The sequence below is a fragment of the Patagioenas fasciata genome, chromosome 5 (genome assembly GCF_037038585.1).
Source record: "Patagioenas fasciata isolate bPatFas1 chromosome 5, bPatFas1.hap1, whole genome shotgun sequence".
Lineage (NCBI taxonomy): Eukaryota > Metazoa > Chordata > Aves > Columbiformes > Columbidae > Patagioenas > Patagioenas fasciata.
Genome location: NC_092524.1, coordinates 15784591 through 15808655, shown reverse-complemented (window position 1 = coordinate 15808655; position 24065 = coordinate 15784591). Strand labels below are relative to the sequence as shown.

Sequence of the window (24065 nt, the reverse complement as noted above, 5' to 3'; positions counted from 1 at the left end):
CAGATTTCATACCTATTCACATCCGTACCATGGAAGGATATGAAAATCTCAAACACAGATCTTTCCTAAAAGCTTAGTCTCTTTAAAGCAATTTATTTCTACTGCTACTCGGGGTGGGGGGGTGAGACAACAAAGCAAGTACAAGAAGTATCCAGGAGAGACTCTTGGTTAATGGTCATTCTGCATTCTCATAAATAAATACCAGCTTGATAATACTTGAACTGATACTAGAAGCAATATTTTTAACACAATGGAAGCATATCAGCCATCAGGAATAAAACATTAGGAAGAAAATATCTTTATTATATTGTTGTTCAACAATTGTGAGGACATTAGCAATAAATAGCAGCTGGCGCTAGAATTACTCTCTGCTAACTGTGCATCTTGTGGATAGCAGCAAAGCTTACATTAACACCATGATGTCAGTGGACAACAGCTTTATAGAAGAGAACAGCATATTGTGCACTTCTGGGAAAAGGAATCCTTAGCATTGCTGGGATTATTGTGGTTAAATTGCTTATGAGTCACCGCCAGTTGTTGCTCAATGTTTCTCAGTTGGTTCCTACCTACCTTTTGTTTCCTCATGAGGATGCACCAGTTCAGATTGATGGGCCAAGGCCAGTCGTATGAGGTTCAACAAGGCCAAGTGCCTGGTCCTGCACTTAGTTGGGTCACAACAACCCCAGGCAAAGCTACAGACTGGAAAGCTGCCTGGCAGAAAAGAACCTGGGGGTGTTGGTTGATAGTGGCTGAACATGAGCCAGCAGTGTGCTCAGGTGGCCAAGAAGGCCAACAGTATCCTGGCTTGTATCAGGAATAGTGTGGCCAGCAGGACTAGAGAAGTGACCGTCCCCCTGTACTGGCACTGGTGAGGCCCCATCTCAAATCCTGTGTTCATTTTTGGGCCCCTCATGACAAGAGAGACACTGAGGTGCTGCAGTGTGTCCAAAGACGAGCAAAAAATCTGGTTAAGGGTCTGGAGCACAAGTCTTACGAGGAGCAGCTGAGGGAACTGGGGTTGTTCAGCCTGGAGAAAAGGACACTCAGGGGAGACCTTATCGCTGTCTACAACTGCCTGAAATGAGGTTGTAACATGGAGGGTGTTGGTCTCTTCTCCCAGGTAGCAAGTGATAGGACAAGAGAAAATGGCCTCAAGTTGCTTCAGGGGAGGTTTAGATTGAGTGTGAGGAAAAATTTCTTCAGAGGAAGCATTGTCAGGCCTTGGAAGAGGCTGCCCAGGCAAGTGACTGAGTTACCATCCCTGGAGGTGTTTAAAAGATGCATAGATGTGACACTCGCGGTTTTAGTGGTGGGTTTGGCAGTGTTAGGTTAATGGTTGGACTTTATGATCTCAAAACTCTTTTCCAGCATAAACAATTCTATGATTCTATGTTCAGAGAAGAGAATAAAACTGGTACTGTTACACCCACTCTCTTAGTCAATTAACAGGAGTCATTCAGTATCTTGCTTACACAATAGGATTATTTTTATTTATATTAGTAGAACAGTCCAGCAGAAGCCAAGAGGACATTTCACTAGACAATGTGTGAACTTACAATAAAAAATAGACCTTGGCATCACAGAACACGTAATCCAAGCAGACTTAAGATGAAAAAAGCATGGGAAGCTGAAGTTTGCACACCCTGGCCACGTACTTTCTCAGAGTGCTCAGGAATAGGAGACCCTACACCACACTTCTCAGATATACTCATGGCTGGGGGATCCTCCCAGCTTCTCAGCACACCTCACCCTCTTGGAAAAGAAACCTTTCAGCACCTGGTTGAGGGTTTCCACAAGCCAGAACTTGAATACCAGCTTGGAAAAAAAATTAGGTTAGATGCCTGACAGTCTGGGCTTGGTTTACACAGCCTCCAGCCCCGTCCACAACCGGAGCTCCCCAAGTCTACTGCAATGCACAGATGTGTGAATAAATGAGTGCAGTATAGCCATGTGCTTCCTATGACCTGAAGTCCAGAGAGAAATTCAGGTGGTAACAGCAGTCTGATTACAGGCAACAAAGCCTGAGTGTGTCATCAGTCAAAAAAATACGGGGCCTGGTTTGCATCCACTCAACCTGAATTAAAACAAAGAGCAAGACAAGGAGGTTGGGTCAAATTAACAGATATTAAAATGGAATGGAGAAAATCTATTTTAAACCAAATTCAACATTAAAGACTGTGTATTTCATGCCTAACACACCTGTGTCCTGCTCTAGACTGACAATAAAGGAGAGCTCTATGGAAGGTGGCTTAAATTACTGCCTTCCCCACTACTGCTGTATTCATATGGTGCATTCAGTGTTCACAGAAAGCCTCTGTAATCCAAGTAAGGATTTACAAATTTCTGGAAAAAAAAATTACATCGTTCAGACCTGAACTATCTTTGACCCACATATGAAATAAAAGGTCATGAAACAATCTGCAAATCCAGATTTGTTTCCTTAGTAAGGTAAGGGGAAAAATATATTCACTGCATCAGCAGCTGTCAGGCTTGCAGCATTGTGTGAGGTTCTTTTCAAAACACCACAGCATGTAAAGGCAGAAAGATTCATCTTATAAAATGGAAATCTCATCTATATGCATCCATGCCAGGAGCTTACCAGAATAACCCCCCCACCTAGCATTACTTCCAGTGGCAATTTCACATTCAGCTTCCAGGGATTTTACAAACAAGGCAGCAGCAGCTCCCTGAGTGAACTGTGCAATGTTTGATAAAGTGTTAAAAAGCCTCCATCACTTCCTATTACTACATAAAAGTGATTCTCTCCTGATGCTGAAAGTCATACCAAAAAAGAAAAATAAGCGAAAAGGAAAGATTTAAAAAAAAAATAATTTTTCTTTTCATTCTGCCAAGATTACCCACAGTGACTAATAGCTACCCACATCACACAATGCAGCAGAGTTCCCTTCTCTCCTCACTGGGACGTGGCAATTTTTTGCTGTGAAGAGAGAATTCCCTGTCATTATAATCTGAGAAATGATCTAAACAACTGAATAGTGCAATGCTAGCGTGGGCTTTGCACTCTTAACCGGCATCAAACAACACAGGTAACAAAAGCCAAACTCTCTCTGCAGTGCTGAAGGTGGAAAGGAGCAACACCACAAACAGTTGTCTGGAACAAACTGCATTAGCATAGAAATTAATTTGTCTTTTAGAGCAATCTCATGTTTTTGCAGTGAGAAAACTGAAGGAGAGTTAGCAAGATGTTGCTTTTGTGCTCAGAGTGCTGGGATGCAGAAGGACCAAGTCCACATTCAAACTTTCCGCTCAACATAGAACTAGACATTTCATCACTCAACATCTGTCCTCATCTTATAGATAAGCAGGAAGTCAGCTTTTATCTCAGCCTCTACTGATCAATTTAGATAGCATACCCTTTGGGACTCTACTACAGTAGCAATGCCATTTTAGGAATACACAAAAAGTAGCTATTACATTATTCTTTGGGAGTACAATTTCACATTGATCGATTCAGTGACAGATTAGACAGAATTGAAGCAGGCAGACCTGCTGCTGGTGTTCCCCACACCCCACCCAGGACAGCTGCACAGGGCCCAGTTTATTAAGGACATGTGTATTTCTCTTTTGTCTTTAGTTGGTTAATTTTACATTGATACTATAATCATGCAAATGGTGACTAGGTTGCCAAAACAGCCAAATGCACACAGTCCTACAGCCAATTCTCAAGAAGTCAGAGCTTGGCTTGGAGTTTAATAAAACACAAAAACTACTATCAAGAAGGCTGCCAGCACAATACAGTTATTGATACTGCCTCATAGCACAGACCTCAGCAACACATTTCAAAAAGGAAGCTTAGGTATACACCTAGCTGTTTATTAAACAAGGAGGAGAAAAGAGCCTTTTCAGTCCAGAGTTTGATTTACACATCCATAAATACTTCAGTCCAAAAGGAGTGTAGGGGAAATAATGGCACCAGTTCAACTGTAGTTCTACAAATACAAAACAAAACCATCTGAGACTAGAGAACAAAGGATATGCCCAGATTTTTTTATCTAGGTTTCAAAATTAAAAAAAAAAAAACACGCAGAACACCAAAAACAACCAAACAAAAAACACCTACACCAGCAGCTGGACTATTCTAACCTAGGAAAAAAGTCTACTTTTCACATCTCTCCTTTTGTGATGGGCAGAAACAATTTAAAAGGTACTCTTACTAGCCTGCTGTCAGCTGCTTCCAGTTATGCCCAATATTCCCCTTTAATCCCTTCATCTTTTCATATGACACAGATGCGTATACAGTACCTAGAGCCTGATGCAAGCACAACACCCCTGTACCTTGAAACAGTATTCCAGTAATCCAGAAATGCAGAAATTATCGAAGTAGTCTTGGCTTTTGAATCTGTCTGTGATAAAAATACTCCTGGTCAGCAGGTATTATTTTGGGAAGGTTTTTCTATTTCCTGCCTCATCTGATCTCACATTCCAACCTTGGGAGAGAGCACCCATGAATTAATTTTGCTACCACTGCCTCCAGAGTAGCACTGGACAGAAGCATTTCAACAAGGAGTCTCAAAGCTGCTACTAGTTGAAGGCTGGCTTAAAATATACAGTATGCTAAAATGTGCTGTGTCCAATTAGTATCACAGCAGAAGCACGTGGGTAGTAAATCCTGCAGGCAGGAAAGCTGCTCCTGAAAAGTAACCCATCACCATGGTGGGGAGACATGAAGAAAGCAGGCAGGGACACGGGGAGGACGAGACTGCAAAACCATGGCACCATGTAGATAGGTGCGAGGAGAACCCCTCAGGATATGGGAGAAAGTCCTCAGCAACTCATCCTCTGCAGTAACAAAGCAGCAAGTGGGAAGGTCTGGGCAGGAGGTACACTGCTCCTTAGCCCTCCACAGAGGCTCAGCAACTGCTTATCAAAAGGGTGTTTATCAGGATGATTGCCTCCTTCCTCCTTCATTGCACGGCCAGAAAGAGCCACAGTGTTGGGGCGGGGCTGGGATGAGGACAGAACCTGTGATTTAGACACAGCCCTGTACAATTAAATGAACCACAACCACACTGTTCCATAAGGAGGGCAGTGAGCTCCACATACGGCAGCAGCTGGGAGGAGTTTGCTCAGCCTCAGAAGCTGGTTGCTCTGGAAAGCACAGCACAAACACCAGCAGTGACACTCAGGAGCCTGCAAGAGAAGGAAGCAAGCCCAGCCCCACACTGAGACAGGCTGGCAAAGCAGCTCACCGTCGTTCTTGCCCAAACCCACATGTATTTGGCATTCGGATTGTCTGTTCCCATTCCCTGAGCTGCTTCTTGTGTTCCCTTTACCTCAGTAACCACAGCAGGCATGCACAAACACCTACAGTGTGCTGCCAGAGACATCTCAAGCTGAGGAGCGGAGGCGTGAGGAGCAGCATTTCTGGCTGAGAAAACACTGTGCTATTAATGCTCCAAAGGCATGGAGGTCAGGAGAAGAAACACGAAATGCAACTTTTTTCCCAAACAAAACAGATCAAATAGCACAAATCTGTGCAGTTGCAGAGGGAGGTCTGTGCTCCACGGCTCAGAAGCAGCAGGACCCTGCTGACACACTTCAGGGCATTCTCATTTTCACCTCTGAAGCTCCTGATCCAGTCCTAAAAGACCTTCACCACTGGCAACACTGATGATCTCACGACTGCCTCCAGCAGATAACAAGTCCCTTGGACATGAGGTGAGTCTAACCCAATTCAGATGTGCTTAACATTTTTTCATGATCTATGGACACAATATGAATTAGTTGAGTCTGAATTTTGCTCTGAATACAGCACACTGAGTTCAAACACTGCCCATTACAGATTACAGAAATTGCCTTTCCCTAGAGGTCTCCCAGATTGCAAACTGCAGCACCATACCAGAAACAGAGCCATTTTTCCCCAGCTGTAGCCAAGGAAGCACCTTGCTTTTAATAAATACCTAACCCAGCAACAGAAACTGAGCCACCTGTACTGTACAAGCCTCCCTCCTACTCACCTGATGAATCAGTGTGGCAATAAAGCACATGGAAATTAAATTAAGTACCATGAAAAGATTACAGTAGTAAATCCGCCTTTCAGTTACATCCATGTAGCACCATGATTAAATCATTCCTTAAGTTCACATTGTCCACTTCAGACCAAAACAGGATCCTGTCGCAGGATTAAGGCCTGCATTTTTTCCCTTGAATCAGAGAGTTGCCATCCCTACCTTGATCAACAGCAGCACAAAGTAAACCCTTGTGCTGAATCAGACTCCCTTGCTGTCCCCACAGCTTTTCAGCGCAGTTCCTCCTCACCAGGCTGGGGTGAGTGTAGTCTCAGGGTCACCACCCACCCTGCGGAGAACATCCATTCTCCACTTTCAGCAAGAAAACTTAGCATGCACAGAGAAGAGGATGCCACAGAGCACAACTTGAGGCTTATCTCCCTCCCTCTCCACTGACACCTCTTAGGAAACTGGCTGCCAAGGAGGAAAGGTGGCAGCTGGGGACACACACAATGCCGTGACTGCTCTCTGCTGTACAGACATTGCTCAATACTATTATCTTGTGCATCAGTGCAAAGAGAAGGAAGGAATATTTTTACAACAAAGATACTGCTGCAGCTGGATGAAGTGAGGAGGTGACTACACAGCCTAAAGAAGTTTCCTCCTCACTGAAGTTAAATAACTGTTTCACACTACAGCACTTTAGGTTTGCTTAGCACTCAAAAAAACATGATTTCTGATCCAGCAGACAGTTGTATGTGCTCTTATTTATTTATTTCTCCAGGAATGCTGCTTCGCTTCACTCAGTGCAAGCTAAAAGGATTTCCAAACTCATGTATACCTGTTTTTAGACAGCAATGCAAATGGTCTCCAGAATGGTATCAGTACAAGTACCTATAGGAAAGGTAATAACTATTGTCACTTACACATAGCCAATTAATACCAGTGCAGACAGTCCCCTATTTCCTCACCATCCTGGAACAAGTACATGGCAAATGGGTTCTACCAACCAGACAGGCCCACACATCTAAAGAAACAATGTCACCTTGACAGCCTGCAATCCTCCATGCCATGCCAGCCACACATCAACCATCCAGTCCTGCCATGCAGGGGGGCACCCCGTCAAACCCCAAACCGCAACAGGCACAGAGAAACAGTAAAAACCACTGCTACACACAACCTGGGCACAAAGCATTTGCAGAGGTAGCCGGGTTACCTTCCCGGAGCTGCCAATGCTCAGCCTCTAACTGAATTCACTCCGCTCATGAGGTGCCTCCGGGGTACCACGTTACACTTAAAAACAGGCAGCTTGGCTGTGTGAGGGACAGGGAGAAGGGCTGGCGTGGGTGGCTAATGGATTTAGGGGGTTAATTGGGGGGAGGTATTTGATTGTAAAGACTATTTCGAGGAGGATGGGCTTTGGGGAGGGAAGGGGCTTTTGGGGGAGCAAAGGGGTCGGAGGCAGCCGACCCACAGGCTGGAGAAGGGGGGAGCCCGGCGCGTCTTACCTTGTCGGGGCGGCCGAGCCCCCCGCGCCGCTTTCAGCACAGCGCGGCCCGCCGCCGCGCCGCCCGCATCGCCGCCAGGACACGCGTGGAATGGGGCGGGGAGGACACGCGTGGGCCCCGCGGAGCCCCTGCCCCCACGGCAGAAAAAGCGCACAGCGGCGGGCCGCGGCCGGACAGCTGCTCGGGGGAGGCGGCGGCAGGAAATACCAAAAGACTGATCCAACAACGCTCGGGAGGGAGGGAAGAGGGGGGGAGAATAGAGGAAAAAATAGAAGGAGGAGAAAAACAAAAAGGGAGGAAAAAAAAAAAAGAAAAGAAAGGAAACGTGCAAAATCCGGGCGGGATCGGCGCGGAGCGGGCGCGGTGCTCGGCTCCCCGCACCGCGGCCCGCGGGAGCGTCACCGGGACCGCCCCGGGCTCTCCCCGCCGGCCCGGCTGGGGCTCGGCTCGGTTTGGTTTGTTATTTTCCCCCTGAGGTTTGTTTCGTTCTTCTCGACACAGGGAGAGGCTGAAGCCAAGGCAGAGCAAATAAAGCAAAGAAAAAATCCCCAAACCAAAACCATACAGACCCCCCACGCAAGCAGCTAGACATCCTTGGGGTTCACTGACACCATATGCAAGGTAGTGGAGAAAAGTCAACCTGGGGAAATTGCCACGCTGAAGCCCTCCAGTTGCAGGAGCACTTTGTCTCAGCATCCAGCCATATGCCTTCCCGGACACCGTGACTCAAAAGCACCCGTGCAATACGCAGCTCTGACAGGCAGCTGTGCACGCTCCCAGCTTCGCCTGTACATCCAGAGTGAAAAATCAATCCCACGGCAAGCACGGATATCTAAGCTCCTCCAGACAAGGAGGACAGTCCAATCATCGCATCCCTGGCCGCAGCCTGCCTGCCCCTTGGGGGAGTCATGTCTTTACAGGCAGTACAATATCTAGTAAAACACCACGAGCAGAAAACTACCCAGCCACATGCATTTAACTGCTGCTTCCTCTCCTCTCCACCCTGCGGGTCCCATGGTTCAACACTGGACCAAGAACAGGCAGCCAAGCTGGACTTCACACATCCTTCATAGCTGTGGGGAAAAGTAGTGCCAAAAGTCTACCCAGACTTGGAAGAGAAGAGTTAAAAAGCACCCCAAACTTTCTGAAAACAAAATCACATGATTGGGTAAATGTGACCAGCATGTGTATCTGACTTTCGTCATCAGTTCTGAATCACCCATGTACAGCTGAGACCTTGGTGCAAAACACAGTAGGGAACTCAGCCTCACGCCTCTGAAACCAGAAGTGTTAAACCAGATTCTTCAAGTGCTCTGCTACCACCCCCACCCCCTTCACAGAAAAAGCTAGATCCTTTTTCTCTCTACTGTGTGCAACCTCTAAACCAAGACAAAGATCCACCAGCTCTGACGTTCCTCATGGTACCCAGGAAGCCAGCTTCCAACCCTATAGAGCAACATGAATTGAAAAGGCCTCTCAGATCTAAGAAAAAAAATCCTGAATTCATCCAAAGGTACAAGCTCAACTCAGACCAGGACACAATTTCTCTCACCTCCTGACAACTACAGCCCATCCACAGACTTCAAAGCTTCACTCTGCATCACTTACATCAACATACCAAATGTTAGCCACTAGCATTAGCCAATTTTCTCCTAATGAGCTTGGTGGGACATAGAGCAATATGCACTATACCTAGCTAGGAATACAGCATGGTGCTGAAGATAAAAAAATCACCATCTATTTTTGCTCTCTTCTCGAAGTTCTAGTACAAAGCAGGACCAGAAACAGAACACAACAGTTCAAGCTGTCCTCAAGCAGCCCCCTCTACCCATTGAATAAGCCCTAGAATCACTTGCGTAGGGAGGTAATTATTAAATTCACTTGTATTTGTAGTGATTTCTGCCATCATCAGCAAGGTGTGGAGAGTTGTCATGATTCCAGCTGCCTTCAAGTCCGTTGGGATTTTGACTTAATCCTCACCAGTATTTTACCCTGAGGGCAAGCCTGTATGTACCATGCAATTGTGGCTGAGCGCTGCACAGAGATGCCAGGACCAGCATGAGCCAAGGCTGCTCGTCACCCTGGCTCAGGGTACTGCCAGGCAGAGCCACCATGTTGAAGATGGAAGCAACTAACCCTGGCTCTTACTGGCTCTCCCTCTCCTCGCTGCCTCCTGCTGTGTCTGCTCAAGGTGACACCAGGTTCCTCTCTGTGCTCTCTGTTCCCTTCCCCCTTCTGCTTTTAGGGTTGGCTCCCTCAAATGCAGCCAGGTAGTGTGCCAGCACCTTGCCTGGTCTAAATGGCCTTTTCACTAAACCATGGGCTTGAAGTTGATCCTGCTGTCTGCATTCAGATTGGCTTTGTCCAGCCATAGCAACAGAAGCGGCTCCTCAGCTACTCTGGTATGGAGATCTAGGGTTTCTGGAATCCCTACACAAAACACAGTGGGACTCAGAGTCCACTTCCCAAGGACTTGTGTTTTAAAAGTTTGTAAAACTCTTTTAAAAGTGTTTTGGCTACAGTTTTCCACTAAAGGATTGTCTGTTCAGCCAAACATTTCATTATTATTAATATTTCATCTGTTCACTGCCACATTGCCACACAGAGCTCATTTGATAAAAAACATTCAAAAACATTCCTGTCAAAATAGTTACAGACCCTAATAAAGAATAATCCTTTATGTTTTCCCGTGTGTTCTAGGACAGTGCATATGATGTTAGTGATGTGGCTACACAGAGCAAAAGGCTTGGCAGTTAAACAGTCAATATTTTGTAAGTAAAACTGAATAATCAGAGAGAATTTACATCAGACTGATGATTTGCATCGTGTAGCCATGGCATTTCTGATGTGGTCCAGGGAGTCCTGAAATTGGATTTCTGTGCTTGCACCAGATGGGTCCTCTGACACTGGCTTAGACAAGAAGAGTGACATCCATCACTTCCCTGCCTGTCTGTCAGGACCTGGACCCATTCTCCCCCTTATAAATCCTCTTCAGAAACGAGGAGAAGCTGAATCATACAAACACTAGTATTTTCAAAGACTATTTTCCACGGCCCTCTAGTGTCTGTTCTGTTAACAGCCATTCAGGAGACAGCACATCTGCTTGGGCTCTGCTGGTTATCATTACCTTCCCTGCACCATCTGCAGTTCATGCAGATACATCTGAGCTGCCCATAAAACCCTGACAGGGTAGCTGTGGAGCACAAAGCTCAAGACCCAACCCTGCATTTGGGGTGAGGTTTGCTGTGTGTGTCAGCTTTGGTCTTGACACCACCTGAGATCCCTAGCTTAAAGCTAATTCATCAGTGGCCCCCAGATATGACCTATCCCTTTGACAAAAGCTTTCTGACAGATATACCTGGCAGTTAGGGTTGAGGTTCCTTCTGGCTTCAATTCTCCTTTGCAAGAAAAGAGCCTTTCTTTTAGGGGGTCTGCAGCTGTGATATTACCTTTCAGCATTTGCCAGTGTTTGCAAGGCTTACCTTTCTCACCACAGCAACAGAACTCTGTCTTAAGAGGGCCTGTAAATTGGTGTGAACTCTATCATGAGCAAGGGTAACAAAAACAGCAAAGCACAATAAGCTGTAATTGCAGTGCTGTGAGAGTGAAGAATGATTCAGTTGTGTTACTCCAGTCCTTACCATCCAATAACACAACCCAGAGAGCTTAATAGTGTGGACGCTTAAGAACATTATCTAATGTCCTTTTATGACAACTCTAGGAGATGTGCAATACCACAGTATCAGCGCTGTTTAAAAATTATGATAAAGGGAGACAGGGAGGTGAGCTACAGCAACAGACAAATCCGTTCTTTCAGGTAGGCAGCCTGCCCTTTACTCTAGGAAATGACTGCAACCCTTTCCCTTACATCTTCCTTTTTTAATCCTTCACCTTTTGCTAACTGCTGAGCTCCTCTTCCCTGCAACAGACATCAGGCCCCACCTATGTGAAATGCTAAATGCAAACTCATTTTGCAGTGCCCACGAGACTTGCATTTTATGCTTTCCTGTATCTTAGAACACATCTACAACTGTTCTACAAGCTCCCGTTTATAACTAGAAAGGTTATTAAATACCATAAAAGCCATCAGATATATTTATTGGCCTCTATTAAAGTGGAAATTGAGAGAAACAATCATATTCCTATCATTATAATTAGTACTCTAGCCATAACTGCATTAATCAGACATCATATGAACGGTTGTTAGCATTGCAAGATACTTGCCCTTAAGCTTATAACACATAGCGAGACAAGAAGCAGGAAGCTTTAAAACAAATGAGTTTAAAAAGAAGTTATTAAACATGGGTCTTTATCATTAGCCATAAGCTTCAACACAGCTGTATACAGTTAACGATAAGAAAAGAACTTTTACCCGCATGCGTTTTCCAGTGCAAAGTTCCTTAGCAAAAATATTTAATGCCATAGCTGAATAGAGCAGGAGTTTCTTGCTAGCAAATAGTAGTCCATCTGCCTAGAGCTCAAAAAAAGTAAGTCCACAGCTAAACATGTTTGCTTATTCTACATTTTGAAAAACAGAGCTGCTGCTAAACCAGGTTCCTAATTGCAGGTTTGCTAAAACGGGTCTCTGGGGAAGTTAGTTACAAAAAACCACAAACGTCTGCCTGGGAGCTGCTGGAGATGGAGTCCTCTTGTGGCAAAAGGTAGAGGAAAATTTTCAGCAACTGGTGACTGCTGAAAGTTGGGGATTTACACAGGAGGCTGCACGGTGAGTAACAGATGCAGGGAGTATCAGCTTTGCAGAGTTCCACGTCACATTGCAGAGCATAAAAGCAGCCGTGTGAAGACTTCACAGCTGGCAGTGGGCAAGCATCAAAAGCAGCAGAACGCCACCGCGTTTTGATACTGCAGACGGTGCTACTGTTTACTTTAGTAGCTCCTGTCTGTTAGTATGTGTTCCCTGCTGAGATGATGGTTTTGGCTGCTTTGTTGTTTTTTTTTTCCTTTGCTAATAGAGGTAATTTTTCCTGAGTGTTTCGCTAGTGAGAACTTTTCTCCTGGCTAATATATTCACTGTGCAGTAACACAGGCCAGCTCCCATCCTTCTTCTTGTCAGTCTGCTGCTGAGATTGGTAGATAACACAATTCTATAATAAGATATTGTTTAGATCCTGCTGCTCTGTATTTCATCTCCTTTTCTGCTGTGTTATTTTCTACCTGCAATAGTCCCTGTGGCCTGCCTTGAGTTCAGCTTAGGAGGCATTTAGCGTGAATGATGGATGTTGGCCATGTTAGCACCATGCTCCCTGCCTGAAGCAGTACTAGAGAAGACAGAGTACATAAACAATCTGAGGGTCTTTCTTTGCCCACACGCTGTGATCAGGAGATTTTTCGAATGTCCACATTTGGGCTTTGGGTTGCAGCAAAGAGGTTACCTGGTTAAGAACTTCACCCAGTGGGCTAAGCCTCCAAAGGGCTCATGAGCCGCTCGCAGCTCTGATGTTCTGTAAAAGAGGGTTTGAGCTTTCAGGAAAGAGCCTCCAGCAATAAGTTGCAGCAGAGGCTTTGGACACAGCAACAAGATAAAAGATCATAGATATTCATACCTGCTTCATTTTCTCTATAGAACCGGTCGTATGCTTGGATGGTGCCCTGCCTTCTACAACCTTAACACCAAGGATGTTTCTCAGGAGTCTAAACACAGTGTCATTTCAACTACTTCTACCCAGACCTCATCCCAGAGAGGTCTTTTATGATCTCAGGTACCTTAGATTAAACAAGACTTCTTGGGCAGGTCTCACCTTCCCTAACCTGCATCCTCACTAACATAAATGTCTGTCTCAAGGGGGCTCACCCTCAGGAGTCCTAGATTAAGGTCTGTGTTGGGAGGTAAGACTCTTCTTCCATGCACCTTGGCCTTCCTACAGCTGGAGTTAAATGAGGTTTAGTTGTCAAATGAGGACTACCTAAGGTCCTCATTTCTTATTGCTCATCTGAAGGCTGTTCACATCAAGCACCATGAACCTGTTTTATTTTTCTCTAGGTGTCTAACAGCAAATTAAGCTGAATGTTGCCATTGTGGCTTTGGTGTGAAAAATAGATCAAAGTCTCATCTCAGAGAGTAGCCCAACACACTGAGCTGATCTGGTGAGCAAGGTTCCCTTTGCAGCTAGCAGCAGGCTGGAAAGCAGCCGAGATATTCAGGATCTGACAAACTGTCCAGTGAAATCTGGGCTAGATTTCAAAACCCTTGATAAGACATGACATGAAACCAATTTGCTATTCAAAAACATTCCAATAGCCCTTGTTCTTGGTCATATTTCAAGCTAATTGCAAACCAAGCTAGCTGTTATAAAGCCTTGAATGATAAAACTAAAACATACATGTACATGTAAATATATGCATACATGCATACAAATATATGTGAATGAGCTTTTTGCATGGCTGGATAAGACTGGAGCATCCACATCAGTATGGATAGCTGACATGTTTTTGAATGATTAAAGATTTCCTCAATAATTGATGGGAAATGTCCATATGAAGTCAAACTTTATAAACAGATAGGGTTTCTTAGTTTATTTTTCTTCTGCAGCAGAAAAACTTTGGAACAGAGGCCAGCACATTTAACCTGTCTGGACTGAGTGCTGTTGTCATACAGGAAACATTACAGTGAGAAGATATATAAACATGTCTCTCTATAGAGGAATGCATTATCAGACTCATAGACACACAGATCTTTGGATAGGCCAGTACCAATCTCTCTACACATATCTACTTATTTATTGATAGATATTCTGTCCATACATAGATCTGGATCTAGGCAGATAGAAAGCCACAGCTTAGTTCTGCTTTATTCATTACTTTATCCTCTCCAGAGAGGGGCATTTTAACTTACAGATGAGTGAATCTAGTTCCTGACACCAAACATTCGCTATTAATCTGGAATTCAGGCCAGCGAGTCACAAATCTGATCTATTAGTAGCTTTATAATAACACTATATCATATGCCCAGCTTGCAGCTGCTTCCAAACATTACAGGATGTGTTTGTTCTCATACTTGACCCCTTTTATTTTGCCTGACTCTTGACTCACTCTTGCAGCCAGCTCATCTCTGATAAATTATGGAACCTCTCACAGCTTCTTTCTTGCTCTTTTCGCTGAAATCCATCTTCTGTCTCCATTCGGGATCAAGCAAAGTCTCCTTGACTGTTACAATTCATTTTAAGGACTCTTAGTTATTGCTGATGCCTCCCATGAACAGGACACCTGCGCTTGCCACAGGGACTGAAGGAGATCAGGAAGAGAAAGTACAATAATACTTTCTGCTACTGCTGAATGGCAGCTGGCTTATTGGTTTTTCTGCACAGAGGGCTGCCAGTATTTTTTTCCTCTTTTTGCTTTAAACAGGGAGACCTGTCACGTGTTCCTGTCACAAATTACAATTGCAGATGTAAACCACTAAAGAGTGAAGCCTGGATGAAAAAATTTGTTTCCTCAGAACAGATCTAACAGTATCAAAGACCATGCTCTGACTTGCAGACCAAAAGGGCAACACACAAAGATTTGTTCCAGAGCAAAACATCCATTTCTTTTATGCCACAGAAGACCTCATTTGATCCCACAGTCACTGATTATACCTGTGCTATTGAAGTCCAAACACAAAGGCAGTCTCACAGAGGATGGCTGGATTTAGCTACTACTTGAGTCTTGGAATAGAGGAACAATAGCTTGGGAAGAATGATGGTGACCACAGAGAACTGGAGATACTTGCTCCATCATTTTGCCAATAAAATTATTAATGTCCCAGCTGTTTTCAGCCATATGAATGTCATTGTTCTTATTATGCCTCCTGATCTCCTCATACAGTGAAATCAGGCTTGCTGTGGTGTGTGGCTATTGCTACGTTAGCAAGCAGGAGCAGATCTGTAGGGTGAAGAAATTAGTAGTGAGGATGAAACATCCACACTATTTGCATTTCAGAGAGCTGGCTTTGGACTGGCGCTAATCTGGTGCCACCAAGTCAGCCTCTGTCAGCAGCTACAGTGAATTAGGTGTGCTTCCAGAGTACATCTTCCCATGCTGATTCACTGAAAGGGAATCCAGGTGTATGTACTCCGATACTGCTCTTGCTATCAGTAAATAAAGACAATCTGGAGATTTACCTCAAAACCACATTGCTGATCTCTGAAATAAAAAGAGTGACACATCTGAGATTATAAGCTGGCTGCTGACTGAAGAAACAGATACTGGTGGAAAAAAATACTGCTGAATGTAAAGAGACAGATTTTAGGATAACATGTCGCCTTATCTACTGCCTGTTAATAGCTCCTTAGGTTTGTATAAGCCCTAGAGCACACTGCTCAGCCCTTCTATCATACGCTCCCTCAATTACTACCTGGCTGTGAGGGCTGGGCTACTTGTCCCCACTTCACACCTGTGGGGGACAGCTGTGCGGCACGGGGGGCAGCTGGCCCACTGGGGCACCGCTGGAAGCAGCACCCACAGCTGGAGGTCCGCAGCCCCATATTCCACCCAGGCCTCCACTGTGTGCAAGCCTTGCACAGGGCCACAGGCTGCTTTCTTCAGTCAGCCACCGTCATATGGTGACACAGTTTTACGCTACTCTTTTGAAGATGAACCATGTTAAAAGTAGAAGCCATCCACTTTGAACTCTCAGGGTAAAAATACAGGGATTGAAAGCAAGACCAACTTCTAAGAAGAGATGCCTTTTTAAAATGGCAGTCAGTGAAAAACACACCATAGTTTGGAACAACAAATCCGATCTGTGGTTACATAGACTGAGAAATTGTAGTAAATATACAAAATCTGTTTAAGTGTTATTACTTGTATTTATATTTGCATGACTACAAGACTAGAGGAGTAATGTTTCAGGTGTATTTCAGGCGTAGTTCAAGACCATCAATGATCTCTTGCTAGCCAGAACAAGAGACCCTCCGGGACTCTATGACCTACAATTAATCCCTGTCCTGCTTCCCATTAGATCCTTGGGTACAAAGGAGAGAGTAGAGTAAAGAGTAGAATAAACTTTTCTCTTTAGCTGATCTCAGACAGAGACAAATAATTGCATTTGAATATGGAGAGCTAATTTTGTAGTACTCTGCAAAAGTACGTTAAGTAACCCTTGGCAAAAGAGTTTTTTAAGCAGAGTGGAATCCAAAAGAAGCTTCCTGGCTGTGGGGTGATATTAAAACCTTAAAGTTCAGCCTGTTTTCATCAGAACTGTGCCAAGCATATCAGCCAACTTGTGGTTCTGCAGCAGAACTTTATGCTCCTCAAAACTGTAAAATTTTCCAGATGAAACTCAGCAGTTCTGGACTCAGTCAGAAAGCTTGTAGGAGACTTGTATCAGCAGCAGCACAGATACAAAGCTCTGCTGGTTAAAGCCAGAGTGAAGTCCAGCATATAGATTGGTTTTGAAAAATTCCACTTGGGAAAGTTTTTTAACAAGACAGCAGAAACGTAACAGACTGGATCTGTAATGGAGCAACGCCATTTGATGTCAGCTGGGGGTTTGGAGATCATTGTCTATTCTTTTTCTTTACCTGAGAAGATTGCTCTGAGCTTGGGTCACTGCATGAGGTCGAATAGGCTGGTAAATTTTAGGGATATTTGAGCAAAACTGTTTTCTCTTCTTCTCTCAAATAGGTGTCTTAGAAACCTGCTTATGCATGTACACACAGTTTCCCCCTGAACAGATGTTGCTCTTCACGAAAGCACAGACTATCATCTGTGATGAATACTAAATAGCTTCAAAAAGCCTATTCTGTGAGCTGGTACAAAGCATAGAGCCCAAAGGAAAGAAAGGAGGGTCTGGTGAGGAAAATAACATCCTCATAAGGCCAGATCCCGGTTCTGGCCACTGCTACTGAATTTCTCTGTGCAAACCTTTTAACTACTCACAGTTCTTCGTCTGCAGTATTGAACCTTTCCCACAGACGTTGTCTACTTACACTTTAAATTCTTGATGTCAGTGGATATCTTACCTACCATGCCTAGAACTGCAATTACTTATATTCTGATATAAATAACAATATTTTATTTCAGTTCAGTATTGCACTTTATCACTTGTAGGGAGAAACACAGTCACTGACTTGTTCTTCTCTATTGCTTTCCTGTGGGTTTGCCAGATTTTCTCTTAAAAAGTCCAAGGAGTTTCTGAAAGTACTCATGAGTTTTTAGAATCAAAAATATTATTTTCCAAAGCTAAAAGGACCTGCAAAGAAGAAGAATTACTTTTAGAGAAGATACAAATCAGTCAGAGATGGGGTCCCTATTGGTGCTTAGGTTCTTGCCTGCCTAGAAATAAAACCTGACACAGTTCTGATGAAAATCATGCCTTTTTTTGTAAGAGAGCCAGTAAGATACACGCTAAATAACATAACTCTAAAAGTGTAATGCCACAAATTTCTATTTTCCGCTCCTCTCTTTTTTTTTTTTTTTTTAACAGAAAGACAAGCTTGCTTGGTAAAGGAGCGGTGTGCTTGGTAAGGGAGAGAGAGGCTGAGGAGGGAAAGGTAGGATACTGCTGTCTGGGGAGGGAGCAGACTCCCAATTCTGTTCCAAACTGCAGGTAAATGGCAGCAGCTCCAGAAAACCCAAGGGATTCAATGTCTGGCAATTGCCTGGCAGGCACTCAGCTCACATGTAAAAGGAAATTCTGTTCTGTTAAAATGGGAAGAGACCTTTCTAAACACAGAGTGAATATAAATAGGTATCTGTGAGCTTTTCCATGTGGACTTTTTTTCCTGGTTTTACTGGTCTGACTAAATGGCTCATGTTAGACCAGGGTGGACACTCTGATTTTAGGTGCAGAATAGCTTAAAGAATTCATGCAGCACTACCAAATGAAAAGGGCAGGCCTTGATGTTAGACACAAGGCGTCCTCCTGGGAACTACTGCTGGTTTAATTACAGAGATTGAAACTCTCTCCCTTTCCATTTCTATTATAACTATCCCATGTCAATAAGCCAAGTTTGAAGGCAGACTGAACTGATTACTCTGCTGCATGATATTCACCTTCACTTGAACAGATGCCAACTCAGCCGATAAGTACTGTAGCTGTAGTGCTAATAATCATGAACTATTTCACTTCTCAACAAAGCACACAGGGAAATCAAAGGATCAAAGGCCGTGGGCCTGCAGAAACACTTCCTAGAATACAAAACTTGAAGAATACAGAACTTGGCTGCTGGTGTGCATAAGACAAATATATTGAAGTCTACCTATAGTGAAACTGCAAGGAAATCAGGGGAGGGCACCTAATTAAGCCATTTTTCTAGAAGTGGTTAGAGGTGGGCTCAGCTTTGAAATGCTAGAGAAACAATACTCTTGTTAACTAATTTCTCTCTTATTCCCAGAGAGACATGCTTCTTAGGCTCTGGAATAAGGGCACTTTCATTGCCCGTTCCCCCCAGAGGTGTAGCACTGACCTGATGAGAGGGCAATGGTTGTTGGGGTGTTTTCAATGAGCTTCAATGGCTTTCTCCAGGGACTTCTAGATCTTAAGATGCTAAGATCAGTTTATCATCTCAAAGTATGACAAGGAGCAGGAGTGAAAAAGGAAACGGGACAGGTAGTCTGCTGAATTCATTGCACTGCGTAGATATTATGCCTTGACAAAATTCGTTAACAAAACAAGTTTTATAATGACAGAAGTAAGTAGTATAGACTGCTCAGGATGAATTATATTCTGTGGTTTTGGAGGAATTCTGTGAGAAGCCTTCTCTGAGGGTATCAGAGAATATTTACTGCCAGTTTTCTGAGCACCTCGTGATGTAAGAAGTAAAACTGGAAATCACCTCTGCAAAAGGGCATAAATACAAAACATATACCATCTGAATGTAGCTGTCATCCACGGCCAGCTTTCCAGAGCCACCACAACACCCAACAGGTCCTCCATTGCAGAGAGGGTACCTGGTACACGTAAATCTTCACAAAATGGAACAAATTCAGCCCATTGTGCTGTAAAAATTCCCCATGTAACTGTCGAAGAAGTACACACAATCAGCCACAAGCCCAACTAACAACCCAAAGCGAGGGTCATAAGTGCAAAAATTTGCTTACAGGAGTAAATCTTATGGCCCTTCACAAACCTCCTTGAAGAAACAGGACGGCTGTCTGCAGTAGCTGTTTGACTGACATCACATAAACACTGATTTACTCACTATATGTTCCTTCCAACAGTGCTGTCTTTTGAGATGAGTATTTCTAGCTAGGAAGGCAAATCTTTGCCACAGAGAAAGTGTGGTGGAAGGGTAGACTAGACATGAAGTTCGCTAAAAAAGATTTAAATGTCCAATAGCAAGTGAATTTGGAGAGAAAATTAAGCAGTCTCATGGTGTCCCACGCCTATGGCTCCCACAAAGGCAGGGCTGGCGCCTGTTCTTAAAGCGATTACCGTGAGGCACCCCAGATCAGTAAAAAACTCAACAGATACCATACCTTGTCCAGATTCATGAAAATCTACTAACTCTGGATGAAGAAGGCCTATTAAGTCAGCCCATTGTGTCTTGCTCCAGTATTGTTCCTAGCCCTTGCTATATTTTCTTCACCCTCTCCAGGGTAGCCTGGTCACAGGTGCCCATTTGCAGCACAAGGGCTGGAGATGGTGATCAGGGCACAGAAAGCCTGGAAAGAGAAGCTTTCTGATAACCACAACCAAATTGAACTAAACAGGTGCGCTGTTTGGGGGTTTGTTGGTTTTAACATTGCTTTTAAAATAGACAGGACAAGTGGGTTTTGTGTCTTTAGAGCAAACCAAAAGAAGAATATCAGATAGTATGAGCAGCTTTTCATGCAAGCTGCACTGGCAACCCCAGCTGTAGCGCGGTGAAGCTCTCCCTCTGGTCAGATCCTGAAAGGTATTTTCTCTGAGAGTATTCAGAATCAAATGTGCGTTTAACTCTTATCTCCATTTCACACTCCATTTCTAGTGATTAATGATTGTGTTCTAGATGGATGAAAGCTAAAACAGATGTTATCCACTCACAATGCCATTCTGATAACCCTGAGCTAAAGGCTGAAATCCGTAGCAGAGTAGAGGCTGAAATAAAAATGGATAAATAAGTGGGGAATGTGGGTGAACAAACTCTTATAGGTTTTATTTCTGTGGATAACAATGCACAAAGGCTATGTAATCTCTGTGCTAATCTGCCAGAAGAAAGATTAAATGGCAAAATTCCAGCACTGAGACTCACAACTCTCCTTTGCTGGACTGCCTCAATGTGACCATATATCTTTTTAGCAGAATGTCACTGTGTAGATTCTATTATGTTGCTAATTTTTTTCCAGCTTATTGTCTTTTTATTGAAACAACAACAACAGTTTTTCTTACACATTCCTATGAGTTTATGCCATTTCTGCCATTAAATGCACTTGCAGCCACAATATGATTCAACCAGTGCTGAGGAGGCTAGGGAAAGTATTTCAGTTTTCACTTAAATGAAAATTTGAGTGGCTTTTATCAAACAATAAGACACACTTTTTAGAGAATTTGGGACTATTTTCTATATTCCTTCAGACCTTGGAAGTCTTTTGGAGCAATGAACCTGGTATAGCTCTGTCAGTCAGGGAAAAACTTTAAACAGTCTCCCTTTTTTGTTCTTCACCTCAGAGAGCTAACAAACATGCCAAAAATCTATGGCATGTTAAACTACAGGCAAGATAAACCCACTTGGCTAAGGGCATGTTATTGGAAATTGAGAGAAAAGGATGAGATCTGCAGCATCAGTACCCTAAAGAGCAGAGAACTGGTGAGGCATGTACCAGCTATATAGCTTGAAATATCAACTAAACCTCTGGTTTGGGTTGTTGTTTTTTTAAGATCCTCCAATTACTCTCTTTAAAGCACAGGAATGGCAACATGGATGCACTAATCTAGTCCACTATCCTGTCTCAGACAGTAGCAGATGTTCCTGGGGAAGGAAATAACGATGTGCTGGTGTAGGATAATCTTACCCCCAGGGATCATCACATCACAGCCTGGTCTTCAATAGTTAAGAGACTGGCTTAAACCAGGGTATTTAATAGTCTTTTCAGAGGGTTTTCTACTTTGGTTATGTTAATGATGAATTTATTTCCAATACTCATCATGGAGGCAGGTCCTCTAAATAAATGTCTTTGCTTTATGTATCAGATCAAGTCTCATAAGACATTTAAAATTGGAGAAAAGACTATTAAAACAGTAACTCAAACCAGTTTTTCCAAATGCAGAGGGGGATACCCAGCTTGCCATGTGTAAATTGTTGTTCTTGGTTGAATTCACATTGCAAGCACCTCAACACCTCTTACATCATCGCCAAATCTGTGCTAGTTCTGGGTCTATCAGTAATGCATAACAAATCACAGCAAAGCAATCAGACAGAAAATTCCAGCTCTTCCTCTTCTCCTTAAGAACAGTCCTAAAGACATAGCCTTTGCAAAAAAGACCTTGCAAAAAGCATGATGCTTGCGCTTTAATGTTGACACAACAGGCATTAATTGAAAAGCAAGAAGGTAAACATATTCCCTTAAAGGTACGTTATAAAAAGACACTTCCAAACCTGTGAACCTCTTCCCACCACCTCCCAAGAATCATCTAGTTTTCTTACAAACCATAGGACAATTTAGCTGAGGAATAACACAGCATTGAAATTTCAGGGTGTTCATTCTCTGATGCAAAAATCTTCAGATCTCAACCCCTGGGTAGCCACAGGGATCTCTGGTTCCAAATTGCTTTTAACCTTCTCCAGCCTCCACTTCAGCTCAGACCTCAGTTGCAAGTATTAATAAATCTGCACCTTTCCCAGCTCTTCAGTGACACCTTCTGGGACAAAAATAGACCAAGCCAGTCTTAGGCTTTCTGCAGCTGTTTTTACGTACGTGTAGGAGTCAAGTGCAATATTTGGAAGCTAGTTCCCAAAAAATGGTGAGCACACAAGAAATGCTACACAGTACACTGCAGCTGCCTCTACACAGCACCCTGAAAAGTGCCATCTCTCTGACGACTGGGCAGGAGATGAATTCCAGATGGCCACAGATCTGTAAGCTTTCACTTCTCCCAACATGTATTTTGATTTCCTGAAATTGCTAACTGAGAGGGAAGAAGTCTCACTTGAAGAGCTAGATCCTCCCTGTTAGAGCAGTAAAGATGAAGGTAGGAGTTTATATTAAAATATTCTATTCTTTGCGAGAGTGATCTCATCTTGGCTTGAGGGTAAGTTTTAGATGCAGCTGTGGTGTGACCTCAGGGCACAACACTTGCATTTCATTGTGGCAGAAACACTGTGAAGGACTGGGCTGCAATACCCACTCCCATGCAACCCCAGTCACAGAGCAGAGGGGCAAACAGGGAGGGTCCCCCAACTGCAGAGGGAAATACACCTCTTCATTCACTCTCAGGAGAACATGCTGAGAGGACAAGGAGGCTGTGCTAGGCAGGGAATTAATTTACTGAATAGGCTGGAGCTTACCTGACAAAGAGAGCACATTTAGCAAAGAGGTCTGATCTTGAGCACTCATACATGTACAAACCCAGATTTTGGTGATACTGTGCAAATTTACAGCTACTCAGAACAGCAAAAACATCTGATTTTCCTAAGTGCATACTCCATCTCATGTAAATTACATCACTGTGACCTGCTCTAGTGTGTCAACAAGTTAAGCTGCTCTGCCTAACTCCTTCTGTATGCTGGCCCAACACAGATTGGTTTCATCAATGCACATTTTCCTGAAATGGTAGGGATTTCTTGTAAAGGAGGGTGTATCCAGCATGACACATCAGAGCCTGGAGAATTTACTTATTATAAATGGGGAGTGCCGCACAGACGAGAGCCACAGACAAGGTTGGCAGTATGTAACATCGACAATGTAATCTGTAATCAGTGCAGAAAGCTGTCACTCAGAACGTCTCCTCTGGACTGGTGCATTAATGACCCATGTCCTCCTGCTGGAAGGATGCTAATGTAGCCCACAAATCATGTAGAGCTTAAAAAGAAAAGAGAACCAAGGAATAACTATACTGTTGTTTCCCTTCATTTTTTCTCTGCAGTGGCCAGAGGCTGAGCTCTTTGCCTAGATGTTAAGAGCTGCTAAGTACACTACCACAAAGTCAAAAATAAAGGAGAGAATTCCCTGTGTGTCTGTGCTCATCCTGCGGCTCTGGAGCAGACAAGAAGAGATCTTCATGTTCTTCCTTCCTGGCCACCTGAAGATCCAAGTGTCTAGAACCCAAGAACCCAGGGTTGTATGTGTGTGTTCACCACTACATAAGTAAATTGTTTCAACCAGTATCATTTAGTGCTCAGGTCCTAAGTAGATCAGTTCTTGCCAAATAGATGGGGCCAGGTCTGGGAGTTGTTCTCTTGTTGTGGCTCTTGGTTTGAACACTGAAGAAAACACCACCCCTCAAAATTTTCCTCCTTCCCTCTCAAACTAGAGTATTATCTCCCTCCTATAAATCCCCAAATACATATTCTGGACACAAGTCTGATCTTTTTTCTTAGGCAAGATCATATATTAGAAGCCACAGAGAGCTTTTTCAGAGTATTGGGTTCTTGCAGTGTATCAGAGCTTATCTGTGCATCTGAAAATGGTCTGCTCTCACCCATTTTTTCAGGGTTAAAAGATAAAT

The 24065-nt window shown here is 43.7% G+C and overlaps 1 protein-coding gene across 3 annotated transcripts in view; it reads right to left on the bottom strand.

The window, feature by feature from the left end:
• OSBPL5 (oxysterol binding protein like 5) overlaps positions 1-24065 on the bottom strand; it is a 182641-nt gene that overhangs the window by 136597 nt on the left and 21979 nt on the right. Inside the window, exon 1 of one of the 3 annotated variants that reach the window (XM_065838794.2) lies at positions 8118-8258. The exons of 1 other annotated variant lie outside the window; for it this stretch is intronic. The gene's annotated coding sequence lies outside the window, so the exon portion shown is untranslated. Of the gene's footprint in view, positions 1-7477; positions 7721-8117; positions 8259-24065 lie in introns of those variants that run through there. One more of the 3 variants, XM_065838793.2, reaches the window with a different exon arrangement.